The sequence below is a fragment of the Crocuta crocuta genome, unplaced genomic scaffold, assembly GCF_008692635.1.
Source record: "Crocuta crocuta isolate KB4526 unplaced genomic scaffold, BGI_CrCroc_1.0 scaffold219, whole genome shotgun sequence".
Classification (NCBI taxonomy): domain Eukaryota; kingdom Metazoa; phylum Chordata; class Mammalia; order Carnivora; family Hyaenidae; genus Crocuta; species Crocuta crocuta.
Genome location: NW_027551572.1, coordinates 6,439,547 through 6,458,183, shown reverse-complemented (window position 1 = coordinate 6,458,183; position 18,637 = coordinate 6,439,547). Strand labels below are relative to the sequence as shown.

Below are 18,637 nucleotides of genomic sequence, written 5' to 3'. Positions count from 1 at the left end.
TTAAGTTTAGCAGGTCAATATTTTATGGACTCATAACATAGACAATCTGATTTCTAGTGGCTCCAAAACAAGTTTAAGAAGTACCAAAGGTTGGGGAGCCTAGGTGGCTCAGTCAGTTAAGCATCCGAGTTCGGCTCAGGTCATGATCTCATGGTTTGTGGGTTCGAGCCCTGCATCGGGCTCTGTGCTAACAGCCAGCTCAGAGCCTGGAGCCTGTCTTAGGATTCTGTATCTTCCTCTCTCTCTGACCCTCCCCTGCTCGCAGTGTCTCTCTCTGACTCTCAAAAATAAATTTAAAGAAAATTTTAAAAATTTTAAAAAAAGATGTATCAAGTACTCACAACCATTTGATTATACTTAATTCTACCCAAGCATACACTAAAAATGGTTAAGATGGTAAACTTAAAATGGTACCATGGTGAAAGAATCATTCTTAAAAAATGGTCATCCCACTTCCTGTTTCCGAGAAGTCTATAATGTATTTGGGACATTAAATCAACACCAAAAGCTCAACCAGTGCCACTGGGTACCCATTTCCATTAAATTTGAGCCAAAAATGGACAAGCTGTCAGACTTGCTCTTAAGCAGCTCTCACACCAGTAGGGATAACACTGTCAGGCAGACATTTGTAGAGTGGCTTCCATAGCAGGGCATCTGGCCAGACCAAGCAGGCAAACAGGTGTTGCCTTATGTGCAGACAACCATTCACCAGCGGAGGCTAACTTATGCCAACCTGGAGAATTCTAAGACTTGGCTGAAAAAAGTGCCATGGTCACTCGGAGTAATTAGCAGGGTGAAAGGGCAACAGTGGCTATGGATTTGCTATCCTTTTCCAGAGAGACACTTAAAAACAGAGGACACAGCTCTGTTAAGGGCAAGATTATGTGGCACAGGATTAACTCGAGAACAGGCTACCTCACCAAAAGTCAAAGTGTACGGCATAGCATTAGATGCAGTGGGCATCAGGCAGCTGTGTTTCGCTGCCACTGTTCTAGGTCTCAGCTGTCCTTCTACAGAGAAGAGGCTGGTAGGTGCTTTTCAACCATTTCCCTGAAAGCACTCAATGACCAGGGAGAAGGTGAATTACACATTATGTCCAAAAGCTTGAACTGTCTTTTTTTTTTAATTTGTAATGTTTTATTTATTTTTGAGAGAGAAAGAGAGAGACAGTGTGAGCAGGGGAGGGTCAGAGAAAGAGGGAGACACAGAATCCGAAGATAGGCTCCAGGCGCTGAGCTGTCAGCACGGAGCCCGATGCAGGGCTCGAACCCACGAACCATGAGATCATGACCTGAGCCGAAGTCGGACGCTCAACCGACTGAGCCACCCAGGCTTCCCTTGAACTGTCTTTAAAGCCCCATGTTTTAGATTAAAAAACTTACATATATTACATTCTGCACTGTAAAGAGGTAACTTTTTTTTTTTTTTTTAAATAGCTCACCACCATGCCGCCTCAGGGAGATGTTCTGTAATTCATTTGTGGCACACCCCAGGGCAATAGAGGATAAGGTCCTGATGAGTCATACTCTTGCATAATTTCAGAGATAGTCTATTTCCTTTCAGATTCAGATTTACCTCAAGCTACCTGGTTAACCTACACTGCTTATCTGAAGAGAAGAGGCTGAATAGTGTCAGGATTTTAGAGCCCAAAAGGCTATTCAGACTAGTTTTCTACCCTCTTGACAATTCAACGAGACCCTGAGTCACTCTGACTCCATACACACCATGGTACAGTAGATATATTGACCAGGATCACAAAGACAATCAACCAGGCCCCAGGAGCAGGAAGCAAGGCCACAGCGCTCCCGCCGTGTTCCTGGCTCTCGGCCACCCTGCCCGGCACATCCCTACCTGCCGATGCCCTGGTGTCTCTGGCAGGAGGAGGACGGGCACACGGACGCTATGCCACCCTAGACAGTACCAGGTCCTGCAGCTGCACAGCCTCATATGGGCGGTGTGCACTCAACACCTCATATGAGCCTTGTAAGAATTTAACAAAACAAAGGGGCACCTGGGTGGCTCAGTCGGTTGAGCGTCCAACTTCGGCTCAGGTCATGATCTCACGGTGCGTGGGTTCGAGCCCTTCATCGGGCTCTTTGGCTCTGTGCTGACAGCTCAGAGCCTGGAACCTGTTTCAGATTCTGTGTCTCCCTCTCTCTCTGACCCTCCCCTGTTCGTACTGTCTCTCCCTCTCTCTCAGAAATAAATAAAACATTCTAAAAAAATTTAAAAAAAAAGAATTTAACAAAACAAAAAGCTGCAGTTTTCTGCAGCTCAAATATAGCATAAGGAACTAGAGACGGCTAAAGTATTTTGATGTGTTGCCATTTTCTCTTCCTTCTTCCAAGTCCCATGTTTCCCTTTCTTCTCCTCAAAGCCAGACTATTGTCTGTCTGCCTACAGACCGCCCCCGAGTCTGGTGGTAGCTCTGCCTGTGGGGCAACTTCACCTTTGACCTAACCCCCATGGAGGAGCATCTGCTGTCTGCCAGACCGTCAGGACAAGATAGCTACAGCAGCCTTTACTGCTAAGGGGCCCACGACAGTAAAAGCTGATGTTGACCGGATGTGCCTGGCACTATGCCAAGAGCTTTATCCTCACTGCACTTCTTCTTCACAACCCTGTGGGGTAGGTACTGTTAGTACCTCCACCTTACTGAGGAGGACAAGTAACCCGCCCAAGGTCAAATCCGCAGAATGTGAAGAAGCAGGGATTCTAACCCCATATTCCTCTATCTGGAGAATGGAGGTCTTATGCCTACAAGCAAACTTCTACACAGGTATTTTTGAGTAACTTGGGGCTAATGAGCTACTGTTATTGTTGAGAAATTAGAAGCAACGGGGGGAGGGGGGCAACAACCTCTCGCAGCCCTCCCCCCCCCCAGGACAAGAACCCACTGCCTGCATCCGTAGGCCCTTACTGTGGTGTGATGAGCCACCTGTGCCGCGGTCCCAGCTATCCCACCAGCAACCCGCCTCTCTCCTGCACTCACTTGGCCTTTTCTACTGAATCATCCTCACCAACGGCCCAGCTCACTGTCATTTGCTCCCATCATAAAAATAATAAAATTCCCTCTTGACCGCATTTTCTCTTCCAGCTCTTGCTCTGCTCCCCTCTTCAACAAAACTTTGAGTTCCTACTTTTTGTCTCCAGTTCCTCCTCTATTCTCACAAACCCACTCCCACCAGACCTGGCTCCCAGGCCTCCACAAGTGTTCTAATCAGCTTGTGGATGGCCTCCACATTGCTATTCTAGTGATGAGCTTGCAGGGTCATTGACACAATTAATGAATCACTCCTCTCCAATATGCCTTCATCACGTGGCTTCCAGGACAGCATATCTACTCCTCCTGCTTACTGGCCATGCCCCTCACCTCCCTAACCTCTGCAATGGGAGGGCCCTACAGTTCCGCCCTTAGTCTCTCTCCCCCTTCCCCCCCTCCCTTGAACTCACTCATCATTCAGTCCACCAGGAGGCCCAGGACTCTACTATTTGTATCTCCTACCCAAACCTCTCATCCTCTTATCTATTATTATAGGAGCCTCCTAATTAGTATCACTACATCTATCCTTGCCCTCAGAGTCTATGCTCAATCTGGCAGCTAGAGATACCCATTTAAAATCTAAGTCAGAACATGTCATATTCTTCTCAGAACCCTCCGATGGCTTCCCACCTCAGTCAAGAGTAAAGCCAAAGTCTTTCAATGACCTATAAGGTTCTGCACAATTTCCCTTCAGGGAAAATACAGGCTTCCTTGCTGTTCTAAATGTGCTAGGCATGCTTCTGCCACAGTACCTTTGCACTTGGCGTTCTTGCTGCCAAAAACACTCTTTCCCCCCAATACTGACATGGTTTGCAGTTTTGCCTTCTCAGTGAAGTCCTCCCTGGCTGACCCACTGCCAACCACCCCCCAGTTCCTTTCTCCACTTTCCTCTCCTCTGTATCACTTACTACCTTCTAACATAATAGCCCTATTTGGCTGTCTCCCCCATCAGAACTAAGCAGGGATTTTATCTATTTAATTTGCTGCCACAGCTACTGCACTAGTACATGACTAACACACAGAAAATGCTCACTGAGGGGCGCCTGGGTGGCTTAGTCGGTTGAGCGTCCGACTTTCGCTTAGGTCATGATCTCACGGTTTGTGGGTTCGAGCCCCGCGTCGGGCTCTGTGCTGACTGCCAGCTCAGAGCCTGGAGCCTGTTTCGGTCTGTGACTCCCTGTCTCTCTGACCCTCCCCTCCTCACGCTGTCTCTCTCTCTCTCTCTCCTAGAAATAAATAAAACATTAAAAAAAAAAAGAAAAGAAAATGCTCACTGAATATCTGTTGAACTTACAACTTCTACAGGAAAACCAGAAAAGTTGATTATGGTTTCTCCTAGACATCCAGAGCACATTCCCCTCTAAGTTTTTACTTGCTCCTCATGTTTAAGTAAGGACAAAAATTCCTACGTTCTTTCAGGCTGAAATATAAAACATACATTTATACATAAATGTGCACACATAGAACTATATGAGCTTACAAAAGATCAATTTCTTACCCTACAACAGTGAAAACCCTTCTCAGGGGGCTTCTGGCTAACGGTGCTGGCGAGCTTGGGGGATTCTCACCTTGCAGCCCTCCCCTCCTGGGATCGTCCTGAGTGAGGATGCGTCTCCACGTGCCCACACCTTCCACTAATCATCTCTATAGCAGCCCTGGACCCTTTCTAAACATAAGGCTTAGAAAATACATTTCTTTCTGAACTGGCTGATAGAATATGGTATCTGAATTGGCTTTACCATGTCCTAAGCATTAAAACTCTTTTCTAGCTGGCCCCCAAAGCCCTCCCTTGAGCTTTGGATCATCTAAATCTTCTCTAGGTCTCTATCCTTGAGCCTCTAAAAGGCCCAGCGGTGTCCAGGTCCACCTCTTCTTGCACCTGTGGGTTCGTGTGAGACCTCTTCATTTCCCAGCTCTTTAAGCCAGCTCTCAACTTTTTCTGAGTACTGTCCTAAGTGTTGGCACCTGGGCCAGGACCCACTAGCAGCCAAAAAACCTGAAGGGCAAGTGCCATTTTCCTAGAATTAGGTCTTTACATATCCACCTGATCACAGCTGAGCCTCTTTAAGCTTCTCCTTGTTTGAAAATATTTAGGTTTATTTGTGTCACAGCAGAGTTGGATTCCTTAAGCCCCAGTCAGCTGGCTTTCAACACCTCACCTTCACCCCTCAGATTTTAAACCCCTTCTCCTACAGACCTCCAATCTCACCAGAGCCTTGCAGAATTCTAAACGTGTCCATTTCACTTCAAAATACCCTTGTTCTTAAGAGAAGGTCCTATACTGCCAGCTGGAGGGGGCCCAGGCTATCATCTGACAGATAGATGGGTAGGAAAGGGACCCAGGATGGGCCGCTTACTTTCCTCAGCAAACAAAGAAAAACCAGACTTTAAAATCGCACCGCTGTCAAGTGGTCCATTCACACCCTTGGCTCTGATGTACATTGAGGAGGATCCTCTCGCTAACTTTAGATCATGCGGCTTAATCAAGACCACAGAAGACTGTGGCCGCTTTATCAATGGCAGTATATCCTGAAGAGAAGGGCTCTCATTCTGCAAAGACAAGAGGCTATTTGGCTCAAGAGACTTCTGGTTCAGGGACATCATACCCTTATGAGCCTGAAATGTTTATGATCATTTGTACACTTCCCCCCACACCCACGCTTAAAATAACCTCAGTACAAATCGATGTCCTTTACAAAATGAAGAAACTAGAGTGACATTGATATCACCAAACAAAGCAAACAGAGACCTCGGGTAAACAGGCATTACTCTGTGCTCCGTTTATTCTTCGTATCATTAACTGGCGTGCCCCTTTCACATTATTCCAAAATTTATTTTTATTACTATATTTCCAGGCTCAGAAAGCATATTTTGTTAAAAGGTTTTCTTATACTATATCTGAAGTGGCTCTTCAAAAAAAGTAATATTCGGGGATTGTATGACGTGCAAAATATATGTTGCTGGTCAGCAAATAAACTTGCGAGAAGATATGCATCGCTCCATCCACAGTACCTGCTTTTGCCCTCTACACTCGCTTCAGTGGCACTAGCCTGACTCCCTCTAATTCAGAACAGCCTTCTGTGCCATTTCATTGGTTTTAGCATCTTAAACATTTTCTAAAGTCTTTCTCCCAATTGGGGATTAGGCAAGGTGACAGCAGTAGCCAACGATACTGGAATCCAGCACGTGTGTGAGAGAGAGAATTAGGGAAGGTCTGCCCGGGCTCCACTGTAGCCTGTGAAAGAAGTCATTCTACAAGCACACCCACTATGAAATAAACAGATTTGGAATGGCCTTGCCTTGTTTACCTAACCAGAAAAGCCAAACAGCAGCAGATTAGACAGTTATTCCACCCTGTTATTAGGCTAACACTGGTGAAGAGCCAATCTACCTGTCCTAGTTCGGGGCTAATTAACAATTAGTCTCTTAATTTAGTTCCAAGGAATCACCATTTCCAATTCCGAGTGGCAGCTTAACAAACAAAAAGCTGCTGGGGCGCCTGGGTAGCTCAGTTGATTAAGCATCTGACTTCGGCTCAGGTCAGGATCTCACAGTTCGTGAGTTCGAGCCCCACATAGGGCTCTGTGCTGACAGCTCAGAGGCTGGAGCCTGCTTCCAATTCTGTGTCTCCCTCTCTCTCTGCCCCTCCCCTGCTAATGCTCGTTCTCTCTCTCTCTCTCTCTCAAAAATAAACAAACATTTAAAAAATTAATTTAAAAAAAAAGCTGCTAGAGCACTACTTCCCTACTCTGTCCATGTGCCCTCAACACTAGGCAGTTTCACTGTGAACACTCAGACCCAGCTTTGCACAAACAGACCCAGCATTCCTACCAGACATTAATGCCCCACAAAGGACCAGGAAAATAAATCATCATCAACCCTTCCCTGGGGGAAGTGCAGATTGCCCAGTCTCCCAAGGATAAGGGTAAGGGGATACTTCCGAAATCACAGAAGTCTGAGAAAATCTGGAAACTGAGCAGTTGGTGTTCCTTATTAACTCCATCCTGTTACTTCACAACCCACGGTCCAAGGGTACCCTGTGCACAAAGCCCCTGCCTGCCCAGCACCTCACTATCCCGGTACCAGTCTGCCCCCTGATCTCCGCATACGGAGACCTCACTGGTATTCATCTACTGCTTGGCGCTACCAAAAGGCTACGAGGCACGGTTCTTCTGAGATGTACTTTCCAGGCGTGGTAACTATAGAATGGAATTAAAGGGAGGATGTACACTTAACTATGATCAGAATCAAACCCGAAAGGAGAAACCACACGCTGCACAGGCCAAGAAGCATAGGAGATGTATGGACTGAGAACCCACTTGTCCAACATGTCATGGCCACTTCACCTCCTTACAGCCATGGTTTCCACATTTATCTAACAAACACCAAGTGCTTACTCTGGGCCAGGGCTAATCTAAGGTACAATAATCTTCCTTTACAACTGTGTAAGGAGAGCCTAGAAAGATTAGATACTGTGATTTAAAGTAAGAAATATATGTTTGGGGGCACCTGGGTGGCTCAGTCAGTTGAGCATCGGACTTCAGCTCAAGTCATGATCTTGCAGTTCAAGAGTTCAAGCCCTGCATGGGGCTTGCTGCTGTCAGCGTGCAGTTGGCTTCAGATCCTTTGTGCCCCCACCACCACCTCTCTGCCCCTCCCCAACTTGAGTGTGCACACTCTCTTGCACTCTCTCAAAACTAAATATTTAAAAAAGAAATACATTTATTTGGTCTTTGTCCACTGTTCCTTTTGGACCACACTTTAAGGATGGGGGCAGACTGCCATGAGAGCCAACTGCTTGATTAGAGGGTTGGAACTTCCAGTCCTACCCTCCTGACCTCCAGTAAGGAAAGGGGCTGGAGGCTGAGGTCAATCACCAATGGCCAAGGACTTAATCATTCATGCCTATGTAATGAACCTTCCTTAAAAACCCGAAAGGATGGAGTTTGGAGAACTTCCGGGTTAGTGAACATGTAAAAATTTAAGGGAGGGTGGCACACCTGGAGAGGGCATGGAAGCTCGGTGCCCTTTCCTCATCCCTGCCCTACGCACTCCTTCTATCTGGCTCTTCTTGAGGTGTACCTTTTTATAATACACTGGTCATCTAGCAAGTAAAATGTTTCTCTGAGTTCTGTGAGCCACTCCAACAAATTACCTGAACCCAAGGAGAAAGGTCATAGAAACCTCTAATCTACAGCTAATCCGTCACAAGCACAAGGGACAACCTGGACTTGTGATTGGCATCTGAAGTGGGGGAAGGCAGTCTTATAGGACAGAGTCCTTAATCTGTGGGATCTGATGCTATCTCCAGGTAGACAGCGTCATAACTGGATACTGTAGGATTCCCAACTGGTGGTATGTGGGGAAAACACCCATACATTGGAACTGGGTGCAGAATTATAGCTGTCCTGCACAATATCATAGCTAGTAAATGGCAGAGCAGAATTTCATCGCAGCTGGCTCCAGCTGGGATCTAGACTATGGCTCTAGGGTCTGCTCTTATCCACTACATTATGCTATCTTCTGTGGAAGAAAAAAAAAAAAAAAGGAAAGCTCATCTGGCTCAAACCTAGAAAACTTTAAAAGCAGTCTTTTGGATCACATCCACATAGTAGACCTGGGCTGAGCCTAGAAACATATGTTTATATAAGGAGATTCCCCAAGTTACCCTGATGGCCAACCAGGTTTAAGAACCCCTAAGCTTCTGGGGCACCCGGGTAGCTCAGTCGGTTAAGTGACCGACTCTTGATTTCAGCTCAGGTCATGATCTCATGGTCTTGAGATTGAGCCCTTTGTCAGGCTCCATGCCGAGCATAGAGGCTGCTTAGGATTCTCTCTCTCTCCTGCATGTTTGCTCGCTTGCGTGCGCACGCTCTCTCTCTCTCTGCCATTCCCCTGCTTGAACACGTGCACGCTTTCTCCCAAATAAACCTAAAAAAAAAATCCCTAAAGTTTACTGCAAATATAAAGTTATTTGATTTTCAAGTTGCACCCAAACACAGAAGAATAGGAAAGAATGGGGGCTGGCCTTGCCCCTGGTGCCCATTACTGTAGCTAAGTCTTGACCACCCTCCCAAGAAGCCGTCCGAATCCTGTTTCTGACACAAGCTCCAACCAAATCACCATTCTATAGTTCCCACTGGAGGTCAACAGTTTCCCTACCACTGCTCCCAGAGTTACACATATCCAAGATTCCGTTACTAGCCTTGACTGACTAAAGCTTTAGCCATCAATTCACTGGTACCTTCACATGCTTACTCCCATTCGACCCATGCACATCCTTGTCAGGTGCTTTCAGGATCTTGTTCTATAGCCATCATCTCTATCTAGTCTCATCATAACAACCAACAAATCCTGAGTACCCACTGCAGTGTGGGTCAGCTGCCTTTAAGGCAAAAATCAAGTGTAATTTAAAATCACTCCTGAAAATCCCTTACCTGGGATGGGAATCCTTGAAAACTCAAAAACCAAGAATGAGCATCTTGGACTATGCCTATAGCTTCTCTTTCTTTTTCCTTGGGAGTAGCAGAGTGCAAGGGCTACTCTGAGCAGGGAATGGCAAGGAGTTAAAAAAGAGAATTCCTTTCTCTCCCTACTCTGAGCTGAAAGAATGGATTTCACAAGTTAAATTGAGTGTATGATAGGACTACATTGTATCTGCAACGCATATGCTAGGTGCTATCAGGCAAAGAAATGAACATAAAACTCCTGCCCTCACATTACCTATAATCCAGTTGGGGGAGACTCGTTTATCCTCTGAAAATGGTAGCTAACAGTTAAACACAAAACCATCAGAACTGTCAGACACGTGATACTAAGTGCTACAGATATTCAAAGGAAGAAGAAATTGCTATAGTGTAGGCTGGGCTCAAAAGGCTTTCATGGAGAAATTTAAACTAGCTCTTGAGATAGGATTATGTTCTTTCTTAAGATGGGCTGCCTGAGAACCAATCAGTGTTCCACATAAAACTGACCTGGTCAGCTAACCATACAATAGCATCTTCTATTACATCTCCACGGTCCCTCTTGAAAGTGCCAAATTCACTGGCCAATTCTGTCCACAGTAATATGTCAGGCCAAGGTCCTGGGGTAACTAGTTGTCTGTCATACTTCAGAGTTCTATTTGGTTATCAAAGCTTAAACTAAATCTTAATGTTATTGTTATGTTAAAATAGTACAATACAACTAACAACTGCTTTGGTAACTGCTTCTTTACAGTCATAGAGAGCCTTAGGTGAGCATTTAACGTCCCTCCTAACAAATTATTCATACCATGAGTACTCTGATCCGTTTTTTTGTTTTTTTTTTTCAAATCGTAAGTCATTACCTGGATGGCTCATACCAGCCTGCGTTAAAATTAAACTGGTCTATTTCTCTTCCTGCATAGTCCTAGGATCTCTAAGTCTCCCTACCCATTTTGGAGCTTTCTCTAATCTCAGGACTCAAGGTGACCGAGCACAGTCCCTGGTTGCTGGCCCTGGGCCACATGGCACCGTGAATGAACTCAAGAAAGCAATTGCTTAGGTAGCTCTGATCCCTGGCTGGCTCCAGTTACCCCTCACTGAGCTTTTTTCAGAAGGGGAGGGAATAAGAGGCAAAGAAAGAAGAACCAGGAAGCTGATCCAAGGCCAGCTGGAATAAGGGTTAATTAGAAGAGAGTCCAGGTACAGATATTTAAACGGATAGCCCTGATTCACATGGAAAGCAATTTAATAAATCAACATAACACAGTACATTTCCAAAACTCAGATGCCAGCCAATTCCTCCAGGTCTGAAGGACATTTCTGACTTTTCCTTTAGGAGATGGCATGAGCACAGTCAGAAACACCAAGTTCAAATCCAGATTCTATGAAGATTCTAAAGCAGTTGTGAGATTTTAGACATTTCCTAACTTTCAGTTGCAGTTTCTTCATTTATAAAGGGAGCCAGTGAGACTAGATGACCTCTAGTTAATGATTTTAAAAGCAGGAGCATCACTAGGTGAGAAAAATCAAAAGCAAATATGATAGGGTCAGAAGGGACAATGGGCCTGGAGAGCCTCTGGAAGATGATGAGGATCAGAAAGTTCCCCAAAAGAAGATAATGGGCTGGGAAAAAACCCAGAACTGCTATATAAGAAAAGCACTTAATAATAAGATTTCTTACTTCTAGTTTCTGCCTTCTAGTCAAACACAGATCCATCTCCTCCCAGAAGAGCTAAGGGTGATGATTCACAGAACAGACATGCCCACAGATGTCATCCCACACCGTCTGCCTGGCAGGGGTGGTAACTCAACCTTACCTACCTAAGAGAAATGAAAGATCCCAAGGAGTGCAAACCCTGACCTCGGTAACTCAGACAACTATCTCATCACCGTTTGGAGTCTCCAACTTCCTTAATGCATAGATTAAAACCCTGAGTGAAGTTTTATAGTCTCAAGCTCAGTTTTATAGTCCCCAAAGTTCTAGGAACACCCAACACGTTCTAAGGCTCTCAGATACATTATTCTGTGATAAAATCTTTTTTTTTTTTTTTTTTTTTTGAGTATCAGTCATCTTTTATTGGAGGTTAATTCTGAATTAGGGTATGAAAGGTTTCAAAGGTCACGGTCAGGAATGCCGAATGTGCCTCCACACTGGGCCCTCTTCAGTGGTACTTGCGTAGCCGTTCATGTTTGAGTTCCTTGTAACACCGACAGTAGTTGAAAAGCACATAAGCTGCCAGCACCATAGAAATCCCAGCGACGCTCCCTTTCTTCACATTGACATACTTGTTGTAATACCGGTAATAACCTCTTTGAAATGCACCAGCAATGCCTTTCGGGGTGAAATCCCGCATTAGTATCCAGCCTGGCAGCTCTCCTAGCTTCACATCCATGAGCTTCTTCTCCTTCGTTGGTACGGGTGACGCCATCTTGGAGTCCTGAGTGTCCGCTGTACCGGGCCGCGCGAGCTATTCTGTGATAAAATCTTAACTGGAGTTCAAATTGGTATTAAATATTTAAATAACACTGTAGAAAATTTAACCCACAAAAATCTATACCAGTTTCTGTAACAGTGCATTCATCTGATATCCCCATACATCTTTACTTCTCCTGCCTCAATAAAGCTGCTTGTTCAGAAAATTCACTTTTTGTTATCAGTCTAATTATGACCAATTAAGTTAAATTGCTTTGAACACAGGTTTCATAAATGTAACTTAAGAGTTTACAACATCCATCACCCCACCTACAATAAACTTTGGCTTTCCTCTTTGGCAGTCAGAAGCAGAATGGTTAACACCGGTCCAGTAGCTGGCACATAGTAGGAATGGAATTAGTGCCTCTAAATTTATCACCATTAACAGCCACTTTGTCAGCAAGTACCCATGCCAGGCAGGAATTTAGCACTGTACATGCTGTCTCTTAATCCTTACAACAACCTCATTAAGCAATGATATATCCATTTTACAGATAAAGAAACTAAGACTCAAAATAAATTAACAGCTGCTACATGGCCCAGAAGGAATATGAGCTCGGGTCTGTCTCCCTGGTTCCCTGAAATACTCCTATTGAACTTTTCTATAGAGTGCAGAGCTTAGGACACTGGACCAGAAGATGTGGGGTCTCAATCTCACTGGCTGTTATTTACACCACCATCTGTTACAAAGGTGACAACTGATGTGATGATTATGGCCTGTGCGTGCTGGTTTTCCTGGGAGGCCCAAAGCTGCTCCTGAAGCTGGAATACTTTACCAAAAGAAGGGGAGAGGGAACAGAATTTGCCATAAAGGACAGCTCGCTACAGTGTAGTTACTGCCACATTCTAAGCTCTAGGGAAAGAGACATTCCCAGGTGATCAGCCATTCCCCTCCGTCAGCCTCCAACCACAGGCTTATTCTTACCCAACAGGAGGACCGGCAGCGGCTCTAACAGCAGTAACAAGTTTTGGCAGGCATACTGCTTAGTGACAGAGATTCCTGTCTAAAGTCACATTTTGCAAGTCTCCATCCCAAAGATATTTCCTTGCCCCAGTACTTCCCCTTCACAATGTTTTGCTGTAACAAGTATTCCAAGGAAGACATCACCTTCAGTAGGCGTCAGGTCAAGAGATTACCAAGCAGAATGTATTTCCTCCACTGGCCCACAATCATGGCTGCACTAACCGGTTCAAATTCTCCATATGGGTGGAAGCACATTTACACACTAAGTATTCAGAGACACTAAACGTCATCCATTAACTGAGGTAACAGAAACCACCTTTCATTTCAGATTTACAGCTTGACAATTATTTCCACTAAGAGAAGGCAGAGTATACACAGCTAGCCAGCCCTGAGCCTCCCCACCCCCTGCTAATTTCTTTGCTTCACTAGCAGGTGTTAGCAGAAAATTCTGACTCTTAAGATTCACCAATTCTGAAGTTCGTAACTGCACAAATCAAGAGTTTCCTCCAGCTTTAGAATCCCATTCCTCCCTCATAAACACAAAGTCCTCTCTTTACTGTGGCTGCACTTTGCTTTCTCCGGTCTGTTGGTCCTGGAAGGGCCTCGGTTCAACTAAAAGCCTTGGGGGAGGAGGGAACTCCTGTGAGTTTATTTTTCGGTAGCACAGAGTAAGAAGGAAGACCCACAGCGATCAGGGCGGACTAAGCTCCCAAACCTCTCCAGCATAAATAGTTTGATCATGTGGGAACCAAGACCGTCTAAGAAAGAAAAGGAGAAGCGAAGCCGTGCCAGCCTCCACTTTCTCCCGAGAGGAACACTGCTAGGCTATGGTGGGGGAGGGGGTTATTTCCAAACCTCGTTTGCAAAGCCCCAGCCCAGATCGGACATTTTGCTTTAAACTTTCGGCTTGGGTCTGCCCAATGCAGGCGCCTAAAGGGTCTTCGGATACCGCCGGGCGCTTTGGGGCCTGGGCGGGGGCCCGGGAACACCACTTATAAGGTCTTGTTTTCTCAGCTGATCTTAGTCTTGCGAACAGGTGCTTGGTCAACTCATTTTTTCTTTTAAAGTAGGGGTGTAAGAATAGCTCCCACAGGAGCGCCCGCCGTGCAGGGAAAGCCACGCAAGGGCAGGGTGAAAAGTGGCTTTCCAACTTCTGCAGGGCTCTCGAGTCTTCAAGGAAACCAGGTACTGTGTGCAGTTGGGAAAGGCCTGGATCTTTCCGAACAACGCTCCCAGCAAGCCCACAACAGCGATGCAGCGACCCTACCCTCCGGGTCACCCCCGCCCCAATCACACACGTGAAGCCCAGCAAAGCATGCCACCTGCCGGGTTCCCAGCAAACATGCCCGGAGGGAAGGATCTCCGGAAAGCACTTTGTTTAAAAAGAAAAAAAAAAGTAGTAAACTCTCCCGAGGCCGAGCGCAGCCCCGCCTGGCACGGGGGCCGGGGTCCGCGGAGCTCGGCCCTCAGGTCCTCCGACTTCCAGGACTGAATGGGGGGAGGCGCCGCGACGGGCGGGGCTGCGGGCAGCGCTCCCCGGGGGCCGNCCCCGCGCTGCCCCTCCCCGGCCGGCCCCTCGCCGCTCCCGCAGCCGCCTACCTGGCCCGGAAGCCGGAGCGGGGGACCGGGATTGGGGGGTGGGGCGTGAGCTCCCGGCCCGGCAGCCCCGTCCGGGGGGTCCTCTGGGAAAGCAGCACGGGAATTGTGGTTGCCATTCGGCGCCAAGCCAGAAAGGCGTTTACTATCTGTTAGCAAGGACAAATGCTGGTGTTGCGCCGGCACTTGGTCGCCTTAAGCAGCGGATTCTCGCCGACCCAAGCCCACGTGCAAGTGCGCACTTCATTCGGTCCACAAGTGTTTATGGAGCGCTTAACACGTGCCAGATACTCGGGGAAGGGGGCTGCATGGGTTTTCAGCCCTCAAAGAACTAACCGTCAAAAATAATAAGAGCCCAAACTTTGATGGCGCTATACAATTTACAGCTCACAGCTATTATCTCATTTAACCCTCCTAACAATCCTGTGAAGTGGATATTTCTTTTGCAGATGAGAAAACTCAAGTTCAGCCTTGACGCAAAGCACCCAGGGATCTGTCCGTGAAAAGAAGAGTTTTGGGAGAAGTCACACTGGTATCAGCAATTTGAAACTTGGTCTGTAGGTGCTCTGAAGCTGAGAAGAAGCCGGTCAACAGTAAAGGATGGGTGTTTAAGGTGGTACCGGCAAGGGCTCAGGAGCTCTTCTCTCCTGCCCCCAAATTGCCAGGACTAGTTCCCCACCCAGAGTCAGCTCTGAGCTCTGTGTGGGTGGCCTAAAGGTTCCTGCCCCCAGAGCATGGGTGGGGCCTCCAGTGAGGTGTTGATTTCTGGGCCAGCTTTATCCCCAGGGATTCTTAACCAGGGGAGAGAGAATTCAGGGTTACTGTGAAATTTGGATGACAAAAAATTTTTACATTTTTATTTTCCCTAACCTCTAATTGGCATTTAGCATTTCCTTCCATTATGAAAGTAGGCAACACACCACAGGGGCAGTAAGATAAGTGTGCTTTAGTCTCCTGTAGAACCCATAGGTGTTTTTACATCACATCATAGTTGTTACAATATCTTCAATCACAGATATTAGATAANGGGAGAGAGAATTCAGGGTTACTGTGAAATTTGGATGACAAAAAATTTTTACATTTTTATTTTCCCTAACCTCTAATTGGCATTTAGCATTTCCTTCCATTATGAAAGTAGGCAACACACCACAGGGGCAGTAAGATAAGTGTGCTTTAGTCTCCTGTAGAACCCATAGGTGTTTTTACATCACATCTTAGTTGTTACAATATCTTCAGTCACAGTTATTAGATAGACCCTCCACTAGATCTTGTTATGCAATAGGTCAATTAAAAAATACACAGGGGCGCCTGGGTTGCTCAGTCGGTTAAGCTTCTGACTTCACAGGGTAATGATCACATGGTTTGTGAGTTCCAGCCCCACCCTGCTCTGTGCTGACAGCTCAGAACCTGGAACCTGCTTCAGATTTTGTTTCCCCCTCTCAAAAATAAATAAACATTTTAAAAAATTTAAGTATATGTACTGCTACAACATAAGTTTTTTAACATTTTGTTAACTGTACTTCAATATAATTGGTTTCCTTTGTAATCCCATGTATTTTATTTTATGCATTTGAAACCTTGCTCTGAAAAGGGATTCATGGTCTTTAGCAGCCTGCCAAAGGGGTCCCATGGCCTGAAAAAGTTTAAGAATTGCTAGCCTGAAGACTCTTGGAATGCCTTGGGGAGGCTGCCTTGGTATCTGATGTCCCTGCATTGGATGTGGAAGCAGAGCAGAGCCCCAGGGAAGAGCTGGAGCACGATGTGTGCACATGGGGCTGGGGATAGGGATGCCCCTTCACCTAAAGAAGTATTTGTACCAAGGGAGCAGCCCTCACCACACAAAAAAGCTGCCTGAACACCATCAAGGGTCCCCCGGGGGGGTGGGGAGGGGGGACAGCTCCCAAAGCAGGTCCCTCAGCATAGGAGGGGTGTGTCCTACTTCTCTGCCAATCAAAAACTTCAGTCAAGTACGTCAAAAGTGGGGTGCAAAGGACTTAAATAGGAATTCAGCAGAGGGGAGGGACACAACTCAGTCCATTAACACTTGGCTTTTCCAAATTCTAGAGGCCACTTGCTTTCCTTGGCTTATGGCTCCTTCCTCCACCTTCAGAGCCAGCAGTGTAGCACCTTCAGAGTCTATCTCTCTGACTCAGCTTCCATTATCACATCTTCTCTAACTCTGACTTCCCTGCCTCCCACATTCCCAAAAGGCCTCCTATCATTATACCAGGCCTGCCAGAGAATGCAAGATAATCTCCCCATCTCAAACTTCTTTATCACATCTGCAAAGATCCCTTTGCCATATAAAGTTACATAGTCACAGTTCTAAGGACTAAAACTAGGGCATCTTTGGGGGCCAGTATTCTGCCGAAAACAGCCACTCAGCTGGTTAATCGGTGACCAACAAGCTATTGGGCAGATATCTTCCCAATAGATAACCAACCATGTGCTGGTTACAGCACCTTGCGTCTGCTGGGCCCCTTGTTTAACTTCAACTCCAGTCCTTGTAATCTCATCATTGGCAGGGAAGGACAATGCAGCAGGTGGAGTGTCAAAATACAGCCCAGGATTCTAGAATCCTAGAAGTATGGTCCTTCCATCTTGTAGGTACCAGATCCCAGGCGCATTGCATCAAATTCTTGTTGCTTTTCATGGTGTTTTGAATTGATTGAATAAACCATGTGATTTGAGCATCTCAAAAAAAAGTGGGGTTCAGTGAGTTCAAATTCAGCAGACAATGTTGAAATCACACTGTTTTAACAAATACGTGATAACCTTGGTAAGATTGAGAAACATTGGGAACTAAATTGAGAAAGCTAAGAAAAAGATCTGTATTATGATTTTTCAAGCAAGATAGCCTTTCTTCTTCATGTTGAATACATACTATTCCAGAGAAACAGACCCAAGCTATTACAGTTAGAATACCATGAACCTCACTGCAAGCTGGTATTCAGTGGGAACCACTTTGTTCTCTTTTTTAAGCTAACACTTCATTTTTTTAATTTTGAAGTGCTACTCACTGTGACACCTGACACAGTCCAGTGTAACTCTTCCTTCCATCTCTAAGCCATTGTTTACACAGTTCTCCCCACTGCCGCGTATCTTCTTTAATATATATTCCATTACCATGTTCAAGGCCCTGTTAGGGTCCCGCTTCTGCCTTATGCATCCTCCTCCCACTCCACTGAATTTCCATCCCGTGTTCTATGTTAGACAATTTAATATTTACATGGTTAAATGTGGTATTATTTTATTCTCCAGTGGTTTCATTTTTAAATCTCAGGTAGTGATTAAAGTCAAGAACTTGAAAAGAACACACACATTATACATTATACTTTTTAATGTTCTAAACTAATACAGGGCTTGTAGTACAGGCATAATAAATACTGATTCTCTTTAATGTACTAACTCATTCTCAAAAATATTTAAGTAAGTTTTTTTCCTCATAGTACATTGTTTTTTTTATTTTTTTATTGTATTTATTCTCAAGTTAGCTAATAGACAGTGTAGTCTTGGCTTCAGGAGTAGATTCCAGTGATTCATCTCATACATATAATACCCAGTGCTCATCCCAACAAGTGCCCTCTTCAATGCCCCTCACCCATTTTCCCCACCACCCCAAACCCCATCAACCCTCAGTTTGTTCTCTGTATTTAAGAATCTCTTATGGTTTGCCTGCTGAAATACTTCTGAACTGGTTGATAAAAGCTCTGCCCTGAGCTCCTCAAGTTCAACTGCTCCTACCCTGGCCACTTTCCTAGGACCCACCCCCACAACACAGCAACTAAAGGTTTAAACCCTTAAGCCCTTGTGCTGCAAGGGCATCTGGTTGGGTGTGCCTGTGTCATAACAGCTGTTGATGATACTGGAATATCACTCCTTGCTTCCAAGGGTAATTCTGTGCACCGTTTGCTGCTTCCTTCCCACGGAAGGAACGTATACCAAGATACGTTTAGTAGATGATGTTTGAATGGCCAGTTACTTACTTGATCCCAAAAATTGATTGTGCTCATACTGACATTTTAAATAATGTTACATTTAAAATAGTGACTAACTATAGAGTGCTACAGAATTGAACGATGTGTGGGAAAGGGAAG

General features: G+C 45.6%; 1 pseudogene; it reads right to left on the bottom strand.

Moving 5' to 3' along the window:
• Positions 1 to 11,568: 11,568 nt before the first annotated feature.
• On the bottom strand, positions 11,569 to 11,990 carry LOC144220799 (ATP synthase F(0) complex subunit f, mitochondrial pseudogene; annotated as a pseudogene).
• Positions 11,991 to 18,637: the final 6,647 nt, after the last annotated feature.